This window comes from Bison bison, unplaced genomic scaffold (genome assembly GCF_000754665.1).
Source record: "Bison bison bison isolate TAMUID 2011002044 unplaced genomic scaffold, Bison_UMD1.0 scf7180017864287, whole genome shotgun sequence".
Classification (NCBI taxonomy): Eukaryota; Metazoa; Chordata; class Mammalia; order Artiodactyla; family Bovidae; genus Bison; species Bison bison.
Window position 1 is genome coordinate 967694 of NW_011494859.1, and position 5580 is coordinate 973273.

Genomic DNA, 5580 nt, shown 5'->3' on the forward strand with positions numbered 1-5580 from the left:
AGGGAGGGAGGGATGGGGTTTTTAGGGCAGTAAAACTATTCTGCATGATACAGTAAAGACAGACACATCATACATTGGTCAAAACCCATAGTATATACAACACAAAACGTGAATGAGCCCTAATGTAAACTGTGGGTCAATACTGGCTCATCACCGTTGAACCACACTAACGTAAGATGTCAGCACTAGGTGAATCTGATGAGGGGCAGTGGTGGGGAGTGGGTATATAAGGACTCTGTACTTCCTGCTGATTAATTTTTTTGAAAATCCTTCTAATAATAAACAGCTCTAGTGAGGTTCTGGGCAGGAGAGGGAACTTAATTATGCTCACTAAGTGATCTCTCTCTGGTGAGCAGCTCATGGTGAGCAGCCCTTTCTCTGAACCATCAGAAACCACAACAAAACGCTACAACACTCGACAGCAATGTGAGTAACACACAGTAACGCTGAGGGAACGTCTCACTCCCCTGATAAGAGGGTCCATGAGGGGTTAGCGCTTGGGCTTCTGCTCTCACAGGTGATCAGCAACAACCTGCGGAGTGTGTAGATTTCTGCCAACTCCTGATATCTCTTTTTCCTTTCACTATTTTTGGGCATATCTATCTCTGATACAGTTCCTTTTTAAAAAGATTTATTGATTTACTTTTTGGCTGCAGTAGGTCTTCACTGCTGTACTCAGGCTTTCTCTAGCGGCAGCAAGAGGGGGCCACTCTTCATTTGGTGTGCAGGCTTCTCACTGTGGTGCCCCATGCACTGCAAGGCAGATTCGTAACTACTGGACCACCAGGGAAACCCCTCTGATACAGTTCTCTGACAGGAGATACGCATCAAGTAAAATAAACCCAAACTTCAGTTCAGTTCGGTTCAGTCGCTCAGTTGTGTCCGACTCTGCATGACCCTGTGGACTGTAGCACGCCAGGCCTCCCTGTCCATCACCAACTCCCAGAGTTTAGTCAAACACATGTCCATTGAGTCGGTGATGCCATCCAATCATCTCATCCTCTGTCGTCCCCTTCTCCTCCTGCCTTCAATCTTTCCCAGCATCAGGGTCTTTTCAAATGAGTCAGTTCCTCACATCAGGTGGCCAAAGTATTGGAGTTTCAGCTTCAACACCAGTCCTTCCAATGAACACTCAGGACTGATCTCTTTTAGGATGGACTGGTTGGATCTCCTCACTGTCCAAGGGACTCTCAAGAGTCTTCTCCAACACCACAGTTCAAAAGCATCAATTCTTCGGTGCTCAGCTTTCTTTTGAGTCCAACTCTCACATCCATACCTGACTACAGGAAAAACCATAGCCTTGACTAGACAAACCTTTGTTGGCAAAGTAATGTCTCTGCTTTTTAATATGCTATCTAGGTTGGTCATAACTTTCCTTCCAAGGAGTAAGTCTCTTTTAATTTCATGGCTGTAGTCACTATCTGCAGTGACTTTGGAAACCAAAAAAATAAAGTCAGCTTCCACTGTTTCCGAATCTATTTGCCAAAGTTATATATAACCAATTACAGATTATCCACATGGATGGCAAGGAAGGAAACAAACATGTAAGTTTAAGAAAAACTACTAAAACAGGAAAACTTGACAGGGAGCTGGATAAATATACTATCTACAGGGGGAAAGAAACCTATCAGAAACTTTTCTCAGTCCTTGCAAAAATGAAAAAAACCCTCAGTCACAAGAGGAAAAAAAAAGTCTTATAGCTAGAAATAAAGTTAACGAGAAAGGAACAGGCCGTAAAAGACTCAAAGAGAGAAATACATTAGCTTCTCTGATAGGAGATTTACTATCACCGAAATGCCTCTTTCCATAATTAATGCATGTATATTTAATGCAAATTCTATCAGATTTCCAGTGCGATTCATCTTGGAACAAACGTAACCCAAAGATCACATGAAAGAAAGAAAGTAGGTCTGAGAATGGGCAAGAAAAGCATACAAAGTAGTGAGTACTGATTTACTTTTCTAGGTAGTAACATGACACTAATCACGCACAATGGAAAGATACATTATTGGCCACAAACATAAAGTTGTAAGTAAGAGAAGGGATAGTCTGGAAATAAACCCAGGTACACACAGAAATCAATATGTAACAGAAATGTAAAGAGAGTGGCTTTTTTAAATGAATGACGCTGACATAATTGGTTATTTTCGCAGAAAAAGTGAAGCAAGATTCTTATCTTGCATCCTATATAAAAATACATTCCACATGGTTCAGAAATTTAAATGTTTCACATTTAAATTTGGACCTTTCAGGTCCAAACAAAAGTGTTCAAAAAAAATCAGGAGAATATGTATACAAATTTGGGGATGAAAATCCCTTACTGGCAAGACATGAAACACAAAGCTTTTAAAAAGACATTTTTACTACATAAAAATTTTCATATATCAAAAGACTCTTAATGTCAAAGGACCTCCCCCTGCCAAAAAAAAAAAAAAAATCTGGAAAAAACTGTACTGTTTGATAACGGGTTAATGCCCCTAAGGGGCTTCCCTAGTGGCTCAGAGGTTAAAGCGTCTGCCTGGAATGCAGGAGACCCAGGTTTGATCCCTGGGTCAGGAAGATCCCCTGGGGAAGGAAATGGCAACCCACTCCAGTACTCTTGCCTGGAGAATCCCACGGACGGAGGAGCCTGGTAGGCTACAATCCATGGGGTCGCAAAGAGTTGGACACATCTGAGCGACTTCACTTCACTATTTAACGCCCCTAAGAAATGGTTCAAGCAAATGCATTAAAAAAGAAAAGTACAAAATAGGAAACTAAAACAATGAATATACACTAGAAATTCACAAAAGAAATCCAAAGGGCCAATAAGCATGAATGATATTTACTGTGAAACTTTTAAGGTGGCTAAAATTTGGAAACCATCTGAATATACAGATAGATAGATAAATATAAATATGGAAACAACTGAGTATTTTATTGTACATTCATATCATGAACTATCTGTTCTATAGCTCAGCCAGGTCTGTGACTCCTGCACTGAAGGGATGACAATGAGAAAAGTTACAGATGGCTATGGCATAATCTCATTTTTAAAACAATGCCCAAACATCTACGTTATACAAGACAGAGAGAGTCTGGTGAGGAACAATATACACCGTACTGCTACAATGGTTATCTCGGGGGTGATTAAAATGATGGTGGTGGAGATTAACTTTTTAAAAAAATCCTTGAATTGTTTTTGGTTGCAATAAGCAGCATTTTATTTACCTATTTGACTTTATTTTGCATTTAATTTACTTCATGACTTAAAAAAAATGTGTCATAAAGCTAAACATGCTTTTCTGACTATGTGTCACCTCATCTCCCTTTCCATTGGGGGTACAGTCAGCTCCCCACCCCGGCCCCACACCTCACACAGCAGGTGGGTGGTACATCTCTCCACCCCACACATGAGTTTTTAGGTTATTGCTAGTGACCTTTCCATGCCTTACTCCACATTTTCACTTCCAAGATCAAGACTTCCTCTGATAACTCTATAGTTTAATTTGCAAAGGCTTTCTGATTGGACTGCAGTTTGCAAGAGCCACAAGAGTAAAGTGAATACAGAAAGTCAAAAATTTAAGGTAATAAATGCAGAGGGTGTAATAGAATATAAACACTTTGCATGTGTAACTGATAGTAGATCTAAGCCAGTGATACAGAATCCTGAAGTACTCATCACCTGGAGATCTTTTAAAACATCAACCATTGGGCTCCATCCCAGAATCAACAGGAAATTCCGCAAGAGACATGTGTTTTAGAACTGAATAAGAAAAATTCTTCCCCTGTGATCCTAACATGCAGTCAGTTTTGAGAACCAGTTAGTGAAAGGCTAGTGGAGAACTACAATGGATGGATCAGGCTGAACTGAACTCACTAGTCAACAAGTCAATTAAAAAAATAAAAAAAATTTTGTTATGCAAAATTTCAAACACACACAAAAGGAGAGAGATTAGTATAACGTACTGTCACACTGAGCTTCAACAATTATCAACTCAAGGTCAATCCTGTTTCCTCTTTATCCCCCATCTACCACCTAAGAATATGTAACAAGTGGTATTGGGAAGTTCCACCAGGGAGCACAAGCTGTCTGACTGTCTCTCTTTTTCTGATGTTAGCAACCATTAGTGATCCTTTCCAGGAAACATTATTTCATTAGGGGTTGTCAAAAGGTGATATTCTCTCATTCCTTCTGTAGTTATTAGTATCCTTCTGTAATTCCCTGATCAATCAGTCACCCTGCAATACAATTTGTATGGAAAAGAGCCAGTGATCAATCTTAACACCACAGAGGCACGACCTAATCCAACTCCTGACGTGATGCAATATGAAGCACACAGTAACCGATGAGGTTTTCTTGCCAAAAAATATAACGTGTATCTGGAAAAGGCTGTCTTCTAAACACGTTTATTAGAGCACACCACAGCGAAGGAAAAAGCAAAAATCAGTGTGTAAGAAACAGTACAGGACAAATGGCTTGACTTCTTCAACAACCTAAATACTAGGAAAAATAATAATTGAGAGAGAGAAGGAGACAAAGAGATGTGAGCCATCAAACAAACGTAACATGTCTAGCTTGTCTGAATCCTGATTTGGACCACCAGATGATGGGAGGGGTAAAAAAATGAGAGCACAGGGGAAATGTAAACTTCACCAGAGAGTAACAGGAGATTCTTATGAGACTGATAATGCTGTTATGTTCAAGGAGTTACTGTGTTGTATAAACATAAGCCAGTATTTAATGGATGAAATGGTACATTTTGATTTGCTTTAAAATAATCCAGTGGGGGTGAGGGTGCCAGATGCAACTAGATCAATTAGCGATTAGTACATGAGTTGGTACATTCTGTACACGATTCTGTTTTTGTATAGATTTGAAAGTTTCCATAATAAAAAGTTTAAAAGCAAGCCAAATAACCAAAACTCTTCCATTAGGTCGGGAAGTAACCAGAAATTTAATCACTGGTGCGCATTATGCACCACTAGGAAATAAGTAAGCAAACCAGGTTTTGGGTCTTGTCTACTTGGACAACAAAACAAAACAAAACAAAACAAAACAAAACTCAGCCGTTTTTTTTCTGATAGTACACATTCCTAGCGAGAATACAACACACGATCGAGCTCAGTAGGGTCACTTGACACTCTGGGCTAGTGGCTCTCAGTCCTGGCTGCAGACTACAATCGCCCGGTGGTTCTGGGGTTCTCAGCACTGGGGAAGCTCCCCGGAAGATTCTAAAGACTGTCGGGCTCCGAAGGAGTTTTCAGGCAGAGGCGGTGCCAAGCCTGCAATCCACCCAAGCGGTGCAGGCAGGGCAGGTCCTGTCATCCTCCATTTTAGAGATGAAAGGGCCGAGGCCCTCTGCACAGAGAGTGGCCTTTGCGAGGCCAAGGCCTAGCCAGCTGTGGCCAGAGGCCGGGTCTCCGACCGCCGGCCGGCCCAGCAGCTCCTCCACGCCTATCGAGCAAAAGGAGGGTGGGAGGCGGCAGAGGCGCGGGGCAGGGTGTCCTCGGCCCGCAGGTCGGGGTAAGCAGGCGCGATGAGGGGCGGTGGGTGGACAAGGCGCGTCCTAGCTCCCCGGCTCGGGTCCTCGGTTTCCG

The 5580-nt window shown here is 41.8% G+C and overlaps 1 protein-coding gene across 1 annotated transcript in view; it reads right to left on the reverse strand.

Annotated features, from left to right (window-relative positions):
* Positions 1-906, reverse strand: part of ELAC1 (elaC ribonuclease Z 1) — a 10692-nt gene extending 9786 nt beyond the window's left edge. The window contains exon 1 of the mRNA XM_010849789.1: positions 644-906. The gene's annotated coding sequence lies outside the window, so the exon portion shown is untranslated. The remainder of the gene's footprint in view (positions 1-643) is intronic.
* Between the last annotated feature and the right edge of the window lie 4674 nt (positions 907-5580).